The 18,791-nt window shown below is 44.2% G+C and overlaps 1 protein-coding gene and 1 pseudogene across 1 annotated transcript in view; both read left to right on the forward strand.

Moving 5' to 3' along the window:
- Positions 1-18,791, forward strand: part of MYO1D (myosin ID) — a 216,891-nt gene that overhangs the window by 177,092 nt on the left and 21,008 nt on the right. The gene's annotated exons all lie outside the window — the stretch shown is intronic.
- LOC112473328 lies at positions 12,257-12,377 on the forward strand (annotated as a pseudogene).

The following is an 18,791-nucleotide window of genomic DNA, read 5'->3' on the forward strand; positions in this document are numbered from 1 at the left end:
GAAAGAGTGGTTTAGCAAACACAAAAGCAGTTGTGAACGCCTAGAGGTTGCAAGAAAGCATGCCACGTGGAGGCACTGGAAACAGTTGAGGGGGCTGGAGCTCAGGAAACTTGGAAAGAAAGTGAGAAGCCCTGGAACTGGAGAGGTAAGCAGATCACAGAGACAACCAGAAAGAATTCGCACTTTTGCCCAAAGGCAGCGAGGAACTAAAGGAGGGTTTCAAGCAAGAGATCAAATTTGTAACTTACATATTTATATTTTACTACGATCATTCTGGTAGCAGTCTAAAGAGTGAGCGGGAGGCAGGGAGAGCAGAGAGGAAGCTGGTACAGTGATTTAGGTGAGAGGCGATGAAAATCTAAATAGTGAGATAGCAGTAAGACCGAAGGGAGAGAAGGTGGGTTTGGAAGAGATTTAGAATGTAAACTCTACAGGACTTGCTAATGGATTGCCGCAGAGCAAGAAAGAAAAGGCACGTCAAGGAGGACCTGCGGGCTTCCGGCTTGAGCGGTTGGGTAGGTGGGTGGGCAGTAAATCCAGCTGTCTCCCACCCGAGTGAAGATGTCCAGGTGTCATTTGAATCTAAGGTTTGGGGTTCAAATGGACCAGAGGTATGGATTTGGGAGTTATCAACATAAAGAAATCATAGACACCATGAGGTAGAGGCAAGAGGCGGCGAACAAGAAGAACATTTAAAAAGTAGGAAGACAAGAACATGCTGTGCTTTGGAAGCTACATGAGAACGTGTTCTAAGGCCACATGTCAGGTGCTTCAGGGAGGGCAAGGAGCAAGAACAAAGGCAAAGCACCAACTATTGGCCAAATCCAATGACTTGGAAAAACATAGGAAGCACGGTGCATTATGAAGTCTGGCTTCTTAAAGAGGATATCTCTCATTCATTTTGTAACCACCAAACAAAATAACCTTAATGTAAAGCTAAATGGAACTGTTTTACACCTAAAACCGGAGTGGAGGGCCTCAGCTCTGCAATGGCAAAATGGGCAGATCAATCTCTATGCACTCTTAAGAACTATGTCAAATTTTTAGTGAGACTCTACCTAATACTAGCTCTTATCAACTTTTAATATCCCCCCATATATGCGTCTCAGATTAATCCAAATACCCCACTACGAGCACCTCTTTTAAGGCCATGGGTCACCAACCATAAGATGTTGGCACTGCACTCTTTCATCTGCTAAAATCTCTTAATTTATGAGTTCGCGTCATTGAGTAGGCCCCATTAGTAGCAGATATAAACTTGTGCAGAGATTCAAAAACAGGCAGATCATATCTGGTTCAAAGATAAGAGAAAGATGGAGATCAGAAAAGGATTCATAGAAGTATTCGCATTTTTATCATTCCTTTGTCTCTGGATCATTCCTTGTTTCAGAGAAGTGACTTCTTGCCACTTAAAATGGAATTTGTCAGTGGAATTCTCAGGAGCTTAACTGGAACCAGGGATGGCGCAGTGCGGGACCTTGGGAGTGTTCTCATCGGGGAGCAGCCCAGGGGAGTAGGTACCACTCCACAACAGATCAGGGACTGGTAATGCAGTGTGCAGCCAGATAAAAATGACATAGCCATTAAGAGCGTGTTTAAGCTTAAAGTGCAGTGACCTCTAAGATATACTGTTTTGGGATTCCTGATACTACTGTTGATAACGTGAATTTTTCTTGTTCAGTAAGCAAACTATTAAAAATAGCAACTGGTACTTAAATACCTTAGAAGCTTCAGTGTTGTCTCTTCACCTTTCAACATTATTGTCTGTGTATATTTTGAATTCATTTCCCTTGCTGATCATGCTTGTCAGGTGTTGGAATAATCTAGCCAAACCTTCATTGAATGCTTCTCCTGGTATTCACCGTTATGCATGCTCATGGCCTTTTTGTTTGGTTAATACAGAAGGTTGTTAATGCTGAGCCAGGTTTAGAAAATTAAGGATCAATATCTCTAAATGCTGAGCTGACCCTTTTTTTTTTTTTTTAAGAAGAACAATGACTTTCTTAGAGTCTTTTTCCAACAACATTCTTATTTGCCCTCATCAAGGTTTATTTAGTATTGCAGAGTAAGCTCACTGTATAATCAGAACTCTTTCGGATGAAGTGACTAGTTTAAAACGAAAATTGTATATTGGAAGGAACTCACAGAGTTTTAGGACCTTAGAGACTTAAGCACTAGAGCCAAAGACTTGATCACAATCAAGACCCTTTTTCTTCCCCCAACCCGGCTCTCTTTCTCCACTCCCCCCAATATCTGTATGTTGGCCTCATTCTGCCCTACTACAGGCTTCTTCTACACAGGGGAAATCTTGGCCACAGATAGCTCCAGGCTTGCATTATGCCAGCATAGCAACATAAAGGAAAGAGAAAACCTTTCCTAATTCAAAATGTATGAATCCCAAGGAAATCCTCTGATTAAGTCACCTGTCCTCATCCAGGCTAAAGCACCGAGACCAGGGAAATAGGGTCCAGATCGCATGCCCATCCCCGAGACTGGGGAGTGTGGTCCTGGGATGGGCAGCACTGCCCATGGCTGGAGTGGAGGTGATCAGTTCTCGAAAGTGAGTGAAGGCAGAGTACTAAAGAATGGGGCAGACAGAAGCCAATGTAGACTATATTCAATACCAAGATGTTCTTTTCTCTTGAATGATCTCTCATATTTGTCCCAGAGTGTCCTGATGAGTCACAGTGAAATCATTATAGCCTTAGAATTAGACTAACACACTGTATTTTTTCTACCCCTCGTCAGTGCAGTTTTTTCATGTTTCCTTATGCTGTACTTTATATCATATTTTGAGATATAATTATCAGAGTTTTAAAAGTGCTTTCACAACATCTAATTTAATTCTTATAATAATTGAGCTATGATATTGTCTAAAGCTATTTTACAGATGGACAAAAGAACAGAGACAGGTTCTGGGACTTACTCAAGACCACAGACACAGTGTAGCTGGGGGCTTGATGAACGCAGACTTCACTCCTTTGCCAGTTCCTCTGGGTGTCAGTGCCTTAGATATGTCATCTGTGTTTTGGTTTTGGTTTGGGGTTTTTTGTATTTGTCTGTTTCTCCCTGGAGAACCGAGACTGAGCCATATACTTTTACTGCAAACCCCCATGAAACTTCCTTTAGTGCCATGGATTCTGTGCATGTTCAGTAAGTGATGCTGACTGGTAATGAATCGAAGTTTAAGACGCCGTTGTTCGAGTTAGATGCAGCAGGAGCCTTTGAAGTTGTGTAACCAGCGTACAGTGAGAAGACTGTGTGGTTCCCCCATGTTTGTTTACACATGGGAAGTCAGCACAGACGTCTTCCACAGTAGGGAGCCTTATCTCTGGAGAGCCTCTTGGGATGCTGCCAAGGCTGTGAAGAGTGTTCTCTCACTCTGGAGATTTCTCACCTCCTATGCCCCTTCTCCAGCTTCCATCTGAGAGACCATAGAAACACTTCGGCATCCTAAGCCTGAAGTCATTCCTTACGCAGAGGGAACCTACCTTACCCAAAAATGCCACAAAAGTTCAAAGATCCCACCCAGCCAAAAGGTAGCGCCTGGCACCCTGTCCTGGTCACATCCATACAGCACACTCAGCAGTTCAATGCCCCTACATTCCTCTTTAAATAGATAGATAGATAGATAGATAGATAGATAGATAGATAGATAGATAGATAGACAGACAGACAGACAAACAAACAAACAAACAAACCATACACCCAAAATTATAACATTTATCCCTAGGAAAGAGTTTTAAGATGAAATAGGAAAAAGGTCAGCATTCTCTTACCTCCTTTCCTTTCTCAGGGAGCAACTTCTCAGAGCTACAAAACAGGCCCTTCCCTTTTCCTGCTTCTGGTAGGTGTGCTCCTTTCCCCTCTGTCCAGGATGCTCACCCCTCCGAAAGTGACTCCTTACCTTCTTCTGCTTCCCACTCTTGTCTCCAATGCATATCTGCAATGCCTTCCGGGACCCTATCTGACTAGGCTGGCGGAGCTTGTGTCATGGTTCTTTTTCTCAATTCATAGCTACTTGTTCCAGTTTACCATGAATTACTCTCAGATGCAACCTAACACTGCAGAGCTATGTAAGAGCAGTTTCTGACTCAAATCCAAGAGAAGAGTGTGTGTGTGCGCGCGCATGCGTGCACGCACGTACACGCATTCAGAATTTTGATACTGGCTATACCTATTGAATGTAGTAATATGAAATGTTTGTCTTCTCTCTTATTAGTCCCGCCATATAATGCTTGTTGGAACTGAATCAGAAGTCTCATCAAAGGTCTCATCTACCTATCTGTGTTAGTCTCCCATTGCTGCTGTAACAAATTACCACAAACTTGGTGGCTTAGACAACAGAAATTTTTCTCACGGTTCTGAAGGCCAGCAATTCAAAGTCAGTATCACTGATTTAATTTGGGCCCCAAATTAAAGTGTTGGCAGGACTGTGCTCCCTCCAGAGGCTCTAGGGGACAATCTGCTGTGCCTCCTCCAGCTTTTGGGGGCTGCTGGCATGCCTTGGCTTGTAGCTGCATCACTCTAATTTCTGCTTTCATGGTCATGTTGCCTTCCCTCCTATCTACGTCAAATCTCTCTCTCTTATAAGGACACTTGTGATTGCATTTGGGGTCCACTTGGATAATCTCTCCATCTCAAGAGCCTTGTGCAGTCATATCTACAGTGCCCTTTTTGCCATATAAGGTAACATTCACTGGCCCCAGGAATTAGGAGGTGGATATCTTTTGTGGGTCAGCCTGCCACACCGACCCTCCCCATAATTCCCACACACATCCCCAAGTTCTACGTCAGGATTGGTTCTTCTCCCTTTCAACTTTCCGAATCTGAGACCAGCACTGCACTGTGCTTTCTACCTTCTTACTTTATGCCACCTGTTGTGGTGATAAGGTCCTCAGTGTCTTGCCACCAGCGGTCCAAAGGGCAGAAGAGGGCAGACTCTCTTATCAGGCCACCTTCTTTCTCCCCCAAGATCACTTGTCTGATGGGATAAGAGAGGTACAAACTTTAAATGGGGAAGATCCCAAATAAGCCAATTTTGTTACTGTAAGAATCAAGTTGTTTTGCTTTTGCTTAGCTTTGACTAGTGCAGAGAATGTCTTGCTTCTTCTGCCTTTCTGTCAGGATATCTCTAGAATGTACAATCAATGAGGATGGAAAACAGATCTTCTGTTTATAGTCCACTGTGCCTGGCAGTGTCTCGAGAGGCTAGACACACAGTTACATTCGTCTCATGTGCACACTCCTTGGACAACCACTCGGACTCCTCACTGCTGTGGTTAGTCACCACCAGCCAGTCACCTTGCCAGCATCCAGAGCAGATTCAGCAGCACCAGGCACAGCATTAGATGCCATTGGTGTCATTCTGAAGCCCTCTATTTGGATGTAGACCTTGTTCCTGTAGGCCTTTTTTAAAACAAAAAGTTGAATCCTGTGCCAAATACAGTGTTGCAATTCTAAGATGCATGTGTTATCCTACACACCATGTATGCCACTGCTTAAAATACCACTTGAGGGCGAGGGCTGAGGGAAGACATCCATTGTGAAAAGTATGAAAAGTCATCTTATGAAAGTAGCTGTAGAGAAACCAGCAGTGGTGCTGTATGCAACTGCTGATAATTGCTGCTCTTGGCATTAGTTCCTATCTGCTTAGAGCAGAAGGCTGGGGGTAGGGAGAAGGGACATTAGTGGAAACTGCATGTAACTGAAGATTTCCTCTCTACTGTAAGAAGAATTCTCTTGAAAGGAAATGAAAACAGTCCCAGATGGTCAATGGAAGATTTTTCTTGGAAACCTGTGCTGTCTCCTTATCAAGAATAACTATGCCTTGAAAATAGGGGTCCAGACTTACCAACCCACACAAAAAAGAAGGCTTCATGAAGGAGAATGACCAGGATACAGATAGTCTCTAATTCTTTTCAATTGTTCAGCCAACATTTTTACTTTTCATTTATGTATTTATCTTAGACGCAGACACTATCTAGGTGTCTATAGTATCACATTTTTATATCTATATGCACAATTGAAGATTTTCTCAGCCTCATAAGTAACAAAGAACTTGAATGGACATTGTGATAAAATAGAGGTTTAGAGAGGTGACTTGAGGGAAAAAGAGTTTGATACAGTCTATGAACTATATAGGAGGCAAAAAAAAAAAAATGGAGGAAGGTCTTGCTAAGTCTGGAACATTAGTCATCAAATATTTACGAAGCTCCTACTATGTGCCAGGCCAAACACTGGGCTATGAAGTGGGGCTACAACAGTGAAGAAGACCCCGACTCTGCCCAGGAGTTTACAGTCTAGTGGGGGGGACTAGATGAGGAAATAGGTGATTACAGTCCAATGAGTTAAGTGCATTGAAAGGACAGTTAACCCTGTCTCTGAGGATCAGGAAAGATTCCCAAAAGTGATGTTTATGTTGAGAATCAAATGACAAATAGCAGTTGGTATGGAAAAGGGACCAAGAGTCTTTCAGGTGGGAACAGTGCATGCAAAAGGCCTCAAGGCTTAAAGCATCAGGGTAGACGGATGTGTGTGGGTGAACCAAGAGACTCATAGCTGAATGACCGAGAGAGAAAGGCAGGTGAGCACGTGGAGGAGAAAAAAGATGGCGAGAGAGCAGAAGGCAGCATGTAGTCCAGGCCAGTTTTTTCCCCCTGCTGAGTAACCCACCTCCGGCACATTTTAGCTGTTGTCACTGAAGGAAGGCTCCCAGCAGAGGCCAGAAAGTTGCCTCATCCTATCCTCTCTACGTTCTTCCAGAGACCGCAGGAGACAGTGGCGCCCTTATTCAAATTGGAAAACTGTGGGGAGGGCCTAAGAAAGCTGTCAGGACCAGAACCCACCGCACTGTCTCTGACAGTTTGGGGGCTGAGAAATCTGGGTCCTGAAAGTTGAAATAAATCTTCCTTTCTAGCAGGATTCTGGATTCATCCCTAACCTGGAGCACATTATCAGATGCACAGCTCTGATGTTACACCTTAGACTCCAGGGGGGCAAAAAAGTTTTTGAGATCGACTGAAAAAAAATACAAGGAATTTTAGAAATCACCTGACAAGAAATGTCAAGTAATACTGACTAGAAATCAAACCACAGCAGCTGCTTCCCTCAGCTGCCTGCCATGTGGTGACTGCATTTGAACAGTTGAAGTAAATGAGGCTAAAAATATCCAGGAATGTAAAACTCTTCAGGAGTCAGGTCCCTAAATGAGATAGCCACAGAAATGCACATGGGGAAGGAGGAGAGAGAGGGGAGGTTTGTCTTTGGGCCACTGGATCAGTGGTCAGATGAATATTGCCTGAGGGGCAGAAGGAATAACACCAGGAGTCTTCAGTTCCCCATTCGTACTAATTGATTGAACCCCACGGTACCCATTTTTACAGATGGCGTAAAAAGCATGTTGGCACCTGGACTCTTTCAGACTGAGAATTCCTAATCTCAGCTATAATACCAAGCCAAGTCGATTTCCTAAGGAAAGTGTAGAAATAAGTAACTTCTTCATTATTTCTATCATAGGCCTGAGCCCCTCAGTGTGGAGAGAGTTTGTGATGCTCTGCTAAGAAGCAACTCTTTTTTTAGTAGTGAAACTGAGACCTGGGACTTTCTCACCAATAGAGGAAAAAGTAAGTTAGCATCAGAAGGAAACATGCTCTACCAAAGATAAAAGCGAAAGGATGCTTTTTTTATTGTAGGAAATTCAAAAAGATATATATCTACTCATTTCGCCCCAGTGTAAATAGACATGCTTTTTCATACTTAGAAAAGCATCAACAGGTATTTTTTACTGCATTTTTCTAGTAAGAATAAACTAATTTATCCCCGGTTATAGTTGTTCTATAGTAATCATAATAATAATAAATGCTTAGTAAGCACATATGCTCCAGACACTAGGCTGACAAAGCTCTTTGCCATGGATTTTGATTTTCTGATCTTCACAAAATCTTTATGAGGGTGATACTATTGTTATCCACATTTCGTGACTGAGGAAACTGAGGCTTGGAGGGGTTTAGAAATCTGCCCTAGCACACACTGATCGTCTGTGGAGAAGTCAGGATTTGCTCCAACTAGTCTCACTCCAGAAGTGGCACTCTTGGTGCTACAGTGTCTTAGGTTCATTGTTTTGTCACAAAGACGAATTGAACTGAATTTTAGAGTCTTCTGCATTTCCTGTGAAGAGTTTTTCTGTTTTTCATTTGCATTTTGCTCTTTCGTTATTGGTAGTATTTGGTACTTCTTCCCTTTCCTCTCATAAACTAGATGAATGAACACTGAATCGGAAATCTGAGGTCTAGATGACAGTTTCACTTCTGCCACTAACCAAGTGATCTTACACAATTCACAACCTCTTCGAGCCTGGTTCCTCATCTGTAGGATTGTAACGAAGGCCCACCCCTGTGCCGAATACCCTCCTTTTTCTTTTCTCTCTCCCCTCTTGTCCTCCCGTCTCTTTCTCTTCCTTCTCCTCCTGCCACTAGCAGGTCCTCGGACCCTTCCTCCTCTGCGTCTCTAGTCATTTTTCTTATATGCGCTAGGCAGTCAGGGAAGTGGTGTGAGTGTGCACTTTTGCCTTAGAGGTCTGGGGAACACAAGGATAGTGAGGAGATGGACAAGCAGTGTGATGTTGCTCAGTGGATGCACCGGTAGAGCCGGCCCTCCTCAAAAGCATAGCGTAAGCCAGTCGACTTTTTGCGGCCTCTCTATCCCTGCCGATATTTCCTTGGTCTCCCTGTCATTAGTGTCCTCATATTAGCCCTTAGCTTCATACCGCCACCCCTTTGTGCCGTCGCCCCATCCCCCTTCTAACCTCCCCATCTTAGCATCACATCTTCCTGGCTCTGTATCCCAGTCCCCCAGGGCTTTGCTGTCTAGAAAACAGTGTGTCTCACCTTCCAAGTATCCCCTCCAAGCACTATAATGCTTTAACTCGTCTTAAGTCAACATCTAAACATTAAAAAGGCCCGCAAGAAATTCAGGTAGTTTTGGTTCAGGATAAAGGCTTTCTAGCCCTGAGTTCAGGGGCCCCACGCTCATGATCAGGAGACGGTATCAGACTGGCAGCAGTAAGATGGGTGTCAGATGGCGAATGGGGTAAGACCTGAGACCCCGTGAAGAGAATTTGATGCCATTATCATTTCTAGTGAATTTTTCCTTTAACTGCAGAACATAATTTGCTCCTAGAGGTTATGTACATTTTATTAGACATGAATATTTGGAGTGTCTCAAGGAATTTGAGATTTATTTAGTCCAGGTTGGCCGGTTACGGTTCCATGGCCTATATCTCACTCAGCAAATTAATGTTTTCCCAAATCCTTGCAAATTACTGGCCATTAATTTGGCTGGTATCTATATTCAAATATTACTTAGAATTCTGCCTACTAAACATAGGAGCAACTTATCTGAGGCATTGAAAATCCCTCAGAGTTCTTTTCAGTTCGTTCATGACTGTGTGGGAATTTGTGGGCCTTTATCACACGAAATCGGCCTCTAACGGAAGACTGCTTTAATGTTCACTATCGAAACACTCTTTTTAGACTACAGAAATGACATGCGTGTTGGGCCTTCTCGTCCCTATTTTAGGTATGTTTCTAAGGAGTAGGTTGGTTGTCATGGTTTAGAAGAACTTGACTGTCAGGATGTAGTAATTCTAGAGGGAGGTACCAGCCATCTGTCCCTAAGGGAGAGGTCTTTCGGAAATAGGCTTCTAGCCAGAATGTTTTAGATGTTTCCCTACTTAAAAGCAGAACTCAGTTCCAGTCCAGAATTGAAGTTTGATCTTTTCTTTTGAAAGACGGTGTGTCGTCTTTACACTTTGCTGAACAAAGGGGGCCACTTGCCTGGCCCATATTCTTAGCATTGGTAGGCCTTCCGTCCCCTATTCATTCTCTACCCCTTGACATTCCACCTGTATGGAGGATGAATTTTGCCAGTCATCTTTGCACATGGGACAGTTAGAATTCTGGGATGCAGGAATAATAGCAGTTGGCATCTATTATTTTTATTCATAGTTTTTCTGTCACTGGTGGTGGCAAGGCCTGGCTGAAAAGAATCCTTTCTTCCCCACCCTGTCAGATCAGAGTAGCTTACAAGATCATCACAGAGCACTTAGGACCCTAAAAATGGACACAGGCCTGTCTAGACAAATAGACCCAATTCTACTGGTCAGGAAATGGTACTCCAGTCAGGTGTGGTGCCCTCTGAGTCTTGGGAATTCCACAGCTCTCAAAGGCAGCCGAGCGCAGAGCAGGTGGGAGCCAGCTCCTGCCAGCCCACATCACCCTGTCACACACCTATTATTCATCAACATGTCTCTTTATTATCTTATGAAGTATGATGCTCCAGACCCAGGCGAGATGTGTCATAAAAGAGGAGACTTCACCTGTGGGACAAAAAAAGGCATATGTTCCTGCCCACATTTTGTTATTCGTAGAGTTTTCAAAAACTTCCCAACCACACCCCTTGGATTTTGCTTGACTTCACAGCAAGGCATCCGTGCTAACAGGATGTTTCTGGGATCAGTCCCTGCTGCACTCAGAAGACCAACCTTGGGAAGTCCTCTCTGCAAGACTTCACTTGTGCAATGGCCAAGTCATTCCCCTCACCTAGTGTGAGGTGAGTCCCATCATGGGCTCAGCAGTTAGAGATGATTAAGACTAGTGTCCACCCTCAAAGAGTACAGTTTCATGAGCTTCTCCCTGTTTATGCTGAAATAGTTTGAGAGATAATACCATGGGGTTGGACTTCAAGTCCAAAAAAATACAAAAAAAAAAACCTGCGCAGATTGATTTTCTTTTTCTGGAGCAGGAATCTGAGCAGGAAAGTTGTCATGTGAGGCAAACTGCTACAGAGTGGTTCCTGTAGGCCTCAGTCTTCACGGTTCTCACTAATCCTGTTTCACATGTCTGCAGGGGTACCCTTTCTCCTCCTTTTCCGTTTAACTATTTCTGGGTAATATATATCCCTGGTTTAAAAAAAAAAGAAAAAGGAAAAAGAAAGAAGCCTGGTATTCCCCCTAAGTATTCCATTTCTTAATGTTTTTGTCTTAAAGCAATCATATACCTTCAGCTGACCCAAATCTAAATCGCCGTTCCCTTTCAGCAACCCCGTGGGCTCATCAATATGCCAACAGATGATCTAAGCCCCAAATCATCACCTTCTCTAGAAAGACAAACAAACAAAAACAGCCGGAAGGAGGGAGGGCGGATCGAGAGTAGGGGCACTATAAGTGATGCATAAAAATACGATCTAAACCGAGCCAGCCTTGCCCGGCCCCCTCGGTGGGCGTGCGTGTGTTTGAGCACACATTTTCCACCCTACCGTCCGCAGCACCCCCGCTCCGGGCCGGCGGCGGCATTTTAATGTCAGATGGAATCACTAATGCCCGCGTTGCCATGGCGACCACGGGAGCGGTGGAGCTAAAAGCGGCAGCCTCTGCCCAGGCGCCGCCTCCCCCGCCACAGCCCACCCTAGGCTGGTACAGATTTTCTTTGTCTCGCTCGCTCCCCTGGTTCTCCCTCCCCCTCCCCTCTCCTTCCTTTCCTTTGTTGCCCCACCTTCCTTGTTCCCAGAGCAGCAGCCCTTCCCAAGCTCTTGGAGGTTGTGGACCCCTGGAGGTACCCAGAACCCAGGCTGGCTGGATGGCCCCAGGCTGGGGCGAGGATTCCTCCCACCTGCCAGTATTAGAGAGGCCCCGCCTACTTGTTATTGTTGGGGACCTTAATGCCTAACTTGAAACCAGCCTTTTAAAGAGGATTAAAAGAACGGGAACTGTTCTTCCCTCACCTGGTGTCTGCCCCTTAACTCGCTGTCTCTCTGGCTGGGGCCTGCTGTGGTCACCTTGCACACTGCTGCTCCCCTAGAACGACGTGGAGCTATAAGTCCGGGAAACTCTCTGACCTCATCCGGGCTCAGACAACTCATCCCCTCCCGGCGTTCCTCATCTGGACGGGACTGCAGTTCCCAGGTCAGAGTTCGCGGTGCTTCCAGGGCTTGAACTCCTTTGATTGGGGCTGTCCTGTTGCTACCTAAGCGAAACGTGCTGCTGTTGGTAATGAGGGTAATGAGGGTGCTGGGGCCACAGTAATGAGCCCCAACTCACAGTCCTTGTTATCCAGCTTTGTCCTGGGGCAACATAGCAGCTCTAATGGCACTGGATTAAAATGTCAGATTGGCTCATATTCTAGCTGATGCTCTATTTGGAAAAAGAAAAAGATTTGTGCCTCTCTGTTAGAGTGTCTGTAAAAAAGGTACACCATGAGTCTACAACTATGCCCCCCTGAACGTGATTGATCTTGTCTGATCTCGAAAAAGCTAAGCAGGGTCGGGCCTGGTTAGTACTTGGATGGGAGACCACCTAGGAAGACCAGGTGCTGTAGGCATTAAAAAAAAAAAAAGAAAAAGAAAAAAGGTACACTGTGGTCTAAGTAGATTTTTAAAATAAACATTTTCTAGACACCAATGATGTCCAATACACAGTTGAGCATTTGGTTTAACAGTCTGTTTAGAATGAACCTCTTCCATGTTCAGAAAGTCACACCTAATATTTAAATGATGAAACACTGATTAACAGCCAGAAACCTTGGACCACCCTTGTCACAGCCGTGAGCCAATGGCCCTCCAGTGTCTTCTTCCATCACAAACCACGGTCCCATCGCTAGCATTCCTACATCAGAAATGAAAAGTCTGCCTTAAAGAAGGTTGAACTGTGGTTGCTTGTAAGACAGGATGAGCGCCAGAGACTAGAATGGAAGGAGAGTGTACTTTCCCTATACATACCTTGGTACCTGTGAATATTATACTATGTACATTTATTGTTCACTTATAAAAATAAAATGTGATATTAAAAGTTAATATCACTTGCTCAAGAAAATGTTCCCCGATTCCCCCCAAGAGTAGGAATAAAAGACTAGGTCCGGTCCCCCACCGTGTGATTTCATAGCATTCTGTACTTTTTACCTTAAGAGCTCTTCACAGGATTATGGATGAACAGTGTTGAGTAATTCATGTTTACTAAGTTTTCACAGCAGACTTTAAGTCCCGTGAGGGCAGGAGCAAGACCTCTCTTATACGCCACTATATCTTCAAGGGCCATCACATGGTCAGGTCTTAGTATATATCTGTTGAATAAAGAGATGAGGAGAAGTAGACAAGAAAGAGGGTGCTGACAGAAGGGTGTCCGAAGGGTGAGCAAGGGTGCCAGGAGGGGTGCCCATCTCCACGGGCCTCCTCTGAGCTAAGTGACCTTCCAGGGGCTCTTAACAGTTCATCTTAATAGAAAGTTTGATTAATCAATTGGACATATGGGGAACCCTGTCATTTGCCAAGCCATTTCCCAAGCAGCTGATTGGAGCACTTATCTGAGGCAAAGCAGGGCCGGCTCTTCTTTCAGTCATTCCTGGGGAAGGTGATGCCTTGATGCTCTGTGGCAGTGTGCTCAGGAAACCACCTGGGGCTTTAAAACACTGGTGTCCAGGAGCCCACACAATGACCAACTGAATCAAAATCTAGAATCTCTAGAAGTGGGGCCTGACCACTGTTGGGCCACTGTTTTTCAGATGCTTCTCTGAGAATTCTGATGGACAATCAAGGTTGAGAATCATTGCTCTATGGGCTCCCAGAAATGGAGACAAGAGGACATAGGGACACAAACTCACCAAACCCGGAGATTGGATTTCAGCTGTAAAGCTGATGCTAATATACTTTAAACCAGACAAAGGGGTTGTGTGCTTCAGCCCACTTCAGATTGTTTCAGTACTACTCATAGAACTTCTCTCTTTGCCTTAAAAATCCTCGGGTCCTCTCCTATAACAGTCATTTAAAACAAATATGTAACTGTCTAATCAGGGCACGAACCATTTTTCAGACTTGCCTGGGCAGCAGTGACCTAAATATTACTCAGGGTGTCTGACTTCCAGCCCCAGAGGGAGAGTGTATTTGGTTTGATTGTTTTCATGCTAATGAAGTTGAGCCAGTAATTCGAGGTCCCCATCGGGATGGCTGGATCATTTGATGCTATGAATTAGTTCTTTAGAAAAAAAAGCAGTGGTGTAGAGTTGTTATGGAATTATTCACTTTTCAGTAGAATCACTTATGCACTCGCTCAATCTAATTTGTTGTCCCATTTTTAATTGATATGAGATAAAATGAGCAGAAACTGGAGGGGTTGGTGGAAGTGGCCCACTCCATTTATACCAGCCAGGTATAAAGAGTAAGTCTTCGGAAAGTGTGACTAACCCATTTACGAGCCAAAAGGGGTATCTGCAGATTGTTCTGCTCTCTCTTCCAGGTAACCCTGCAGGCAGTAAATAAGGCCTGTATTAGAAGCCACTAAAGCTGTAAACACACTCAGCAGGGAAATCTGCCAAAATTGCCCACAAGATATCAGATGCAATTGACATTCTACTAGAAGTGTGTCTGCCCTCAAGGTCAAGGCAAATTTGGCATGAAGCCACATGGGGACAATTCACATCAAAATCTCTTAGGAGACTAGGTGGGGAGGGAAATAAAGGTTTTTCTTGGGCTCTTAAATCAAATTAGTGATCATGGAGAGAATAGGAACTCTTCGTGGCAGGCAGGAAAAATACAAGTGTGGCCTGAGAGAACCCACACTCCCATTTCTAGCCGGCAAACGCCAGCCCGAATCCAAACAGCCCATTTCTGGGAACTGAAAAAATAAGAGAGCACTCGAATGGTCTCGAGCCCCCCACAGGGCCTTTGATGTGTCCACCAGCAGCAGCAGCAGCATGGTGAGTAGTTTCTGTGATGTGGGATTCCTGAGCAAGAAGGACTGGGCTACCGCCACTGGTTCCTCTCTCATTATAGAACTAGAAATAGATGCCCCATCCCAGGAAAAGGGAAATAAGGCTGCATGGAATGTTTCATCTGTTGGAATATTGTTCTGCGCTGCCTGACGAGATTACTGAGTTCTCGGTTCTGTAGCAATGGCATTGAGTAAGAGTCTGAAAATTGATGCATTATGTACTCGCTTAAAATAGCAAATGCAGAATAGAAAAAGCAGAGCTGCTAAGAAGTGTGCAGAACATACTGATAGAAAGGCCTCTTTTCCTCCGTTATTACCAGCATGAAAGGGTGTACTGGAGTAGGGGGTAGATTTTCCATCAAAAAGTATTCGTGTGGTAAAGGCTTCTGCACCACAGTGAGACGAGGGTACATTTTTTAGCTGACATAACTCAGTGCAAACCCTTCTGTTCTCAAACAGGTGGTAGAAAGTGGGCAATTTGTTTTTCGTCTCAGTGTTCTGAGGTTGGTTTATGAGATAGTTGCTTCTGTTTTGACCTCTTTGAATTCCCCTCAGAACAAAAATCCCCAGTTATTTGCTACCTAATCAAATATTCTTTGCCATGGCTCACAGCTGCGTGGATGGGCAGCAAGGTTTAATGAGAGTGAGGTGGAAAATGTATTAAAAAAATTGTGTCATCAGCCCCAAAGAAGAAAGCAGCATCCTTTGTAAGTTTAAATGGGATTTTAAAATACCCAAGAACAAGTTAAACTGCCTTCTGGAATTGACCGGCCCTTTCGCCAACATGGCTCTGGGTAGAGAGTTGTTTCTTAAGGGGATATCTGCAGTCAAGCAAAGGGGCCTTTAGACACAGGGGCATGGGTCTTTTCAGTTCTCCTATCATTTGTTTATCCAACATTCCAAACATAAGGACCTCCTTTATTAAAGTACTTTACTCAATTAACAAACATTAATGGGGCACTTACTTGGTGCCAGGCACTGCACTAGCCACTGTGTGTATATCTACTTTAACTCTCACCTAAACTCTTGGGAAGAGAGAGTATTACTGCTCTGAATTATCCCAGCTAAGGAAATGGAGCTTAAAAGGGTTAACTAATCGCCCAGAGCCATACTAGACTCGAAACTTAGACTAGCTGGTTCTCACCTCCATGCCCCACCGTTTCTGCCCTTGATTAAGCAGCATCCCTAGAAATATACAGAACTTGGAAGTCCCCCCACTCCCCGGTCCCCATCTCTTCCCGGCTATTGCTGCCAGCTGGGGTGTCTGACTCCTGGGAGTGTTACAGCCAAAGTTCTGAAAGACTGGTTAGTATCCGAGAGAAATCACTTTTCCCAGGCTCAGCATGCTGTTTGATGGGCTAACAGCCCCTAAACAGGGACTTGAACTCACCATTCACTAAACCATAATTTGCTGATTATTGTTGAACATTGATCAGCAATGTTTCCAAATTCTTTTAGGTCACCACAGTTTTAGAGAATTGGACTTTCTATTTGTGAAGCAAGGATTAGACCTTTCTCTTTTTCCTATATAAATTGCACTATCACTCCTGGGAATGCTGCTTAAATGTAGAAATGTGAGGGAGTTTGGGTAAGTGAGCGGCGGCCAGGTTGCCGAAGGCACAGTTGTGCAGGCAGGTGCTATACTTGCCATTTTAACACTAACGTTTCAAATTCCAGCCTCGTTGGCTTAATAGAGCACAGAACCACAGGCATATTGTAAATACTGATTTTATAATAGGATTTGCTCACAAAATAAGTTTTGTGAAATAATTTTGATATGTGATTGAGTGGATCACGTAATAGACGAGCAATGAGTTGTGAACCCCTGAGTCCACATAATGTAGAGAAAATCTCTGGATCATTTTCCAGAGAAAGTCAGACTCAACATGGTCCAAAACCAAACTCATTCTCTCTTTCTCCATCCCCCAAGTTAAAAACCTAGGGACATGGTAGACTCTCCCTGGTACCATCTACGTACAGTCAATCATCAAGTTCTTATTCAGAATCAGCCCTTAAACTTGACCGGCCTTTGCCTTCCACAGCGCTCTCTTCCTTGATTTACAGTTTCCTAACTGGTCTTCCTGCCTTAAAGTACCCCTATCCATCTATCTTTCACATCACCCGCTTCCTATCAATATCATGTATTTGCTCTTTTATTAAGCACCTACTATATGCCAGACACTCTTTTAGACACAGCAATATGTACAGGGTCCCCCTCCCATGGAGCTTAACTTTGGGGAGGAGGCAGGAGCCATGGGAAGACAGACAGTAAACAAGCCAAGAATCAAACAAGCCATTTCAGATAGTGGTAAGTCCACTGAACAACTGTCTTCTCTACTCAGGAATCCTTAAGGTTCCCAACTGCCTGCAAAGTTAAGCCTAAACTCTTTGCTTGTCATCTGTCCCAGAGAGACTCCTGGTTCTGTTTCTGTCAACCAGAAGGTTCCTACTCTTTGTGTATCATCAGCCCTCTCCTGGCAAGGTGGGCCAGGGCACGGCCTCCACTTGTCTGAGGTGACCTGGCTGAGCTCACCCTTGTCTGAGAGGCCTCGTGACTGCCGCTTGGTCTCTGATTTGTTTCCCCTCCAACATCAGAGACCCAGGTGCCGAGAATATTCCATTTTGCTTTATATATTTGGAATATGGACTTTTGAAAGTGCGCATTCTTCTGTCCCTCCCAAGATGTCCTAATTAATACTTTATGCCAGGGATAATGAAACCTTTTAAAACCAAAATTAAAAGAATAAAACCATACCCACAGCTCCCTCAAATATGAGGAAAGAACAACAAAAAAAAAAAAACCAGAAGCAACAAAATAAAACACCACCAAACCGAACCAAACTTTACCACAAAACAAATGGGACAGCAGCTGTGACTAGGACGGTGTCACGGGCCTGGGATCTGGCTGCTGCTCAGGAGGGTGCCCAGGCTGTGTCCCATCATCTCTTAACAAAGAGGGCACTGAGCTCTGGGACTTTCAGGTCCTCTGACAGCCACCTGAAACCTTTCCTCCCCCTTTCTCCTCACACCTCGCCTTTCCTCTTTCTCTTTCTCTCCCTTCAACATTTCATCTCAGTGCTTTATGCTCTAATGTCTTCAGGGTTTTATTTCATCCAAAAATAGCCGTTTGAGAGATTTTTTTTTTCCCCCTTTGCTGTGTCGAACCTTTTTTTTTTTTTAAACACATCTTTACTGTTTCCTGCTTACGTTTATACTTCTCCTCTCTTGACACTTCTGCTAACAGCACCTCCAAAGTTAGCACCATCTGTGAACATTGGTGTTTATTTTCTATTCACATCATTAATGAAGGTGCTAAATAAGATTAGATTGAACATGCAGCAGGACCCACATCTTCCTTTGAACAGATGGTTTTTAGTGGTTTGTCAGGAACACCATTCTATATTTACCTATTCAACTCACCATTATTACCAAGAAGCATTTGAGCTTATATTTGTGTGTGGCCATGGGTCACTCTACAAAGGCACTAACAGGATCCCAGTCCTGGTCGTCCAAGAATTGAACATTTAAGCTGGCTGAGAGCTGCACATAAACACACTGGAGACATATATACTAAAAAGAAGACCATCAAAAGAATGCATAATTCAGATTTCCATTGGGTTCGGGGTTTTCAGGATGGCATTTTTTGAACAGAGATGGGAACTAAGAAAAAGTTTTGCCATGAATTCAGGAGTTCTTCCATTGTCTTGAAACACGTTCTATATCTAATAGCTGCATCTATGGCTCTGGGTTGCAAGATAAAGAATAAAACAGTCTCTGTCCTCAAGAAACTCACAGTCAGGGGAGGGAGGCCAACTTATCAACAAACAGCTGCTATATAAAGTGTAATGTTAGGCACCATTAAAGGTCTAAAGAGTGCGCAGACGGGAGGGACTTCTCTGTCTGCCCTCTGTGAGGGTGCAACCTCTTGGGCTGTGTACCCCGTAGCTTTGATATGCAGCCACATCATCCAAATAAACTAGGTTCTCAGCACCCTGATCCACATCGTGACCTGATGTCTCTTCCTCATGCTGCT

Source organism: Pteropus alecto, unplaced genomic scaffold (genome assembly GCF_000325575.1).
Source record: "Pteropus alecto unplaced genomic scaffold, ASM32557v1 scaffold98, whole genome shotgun sequence".
NCBI lineage: Eukaryota > Metazoa > Chordata > Mammalia > Chiroptera > Pteropodidae > Pteropus > Pteropus alecto.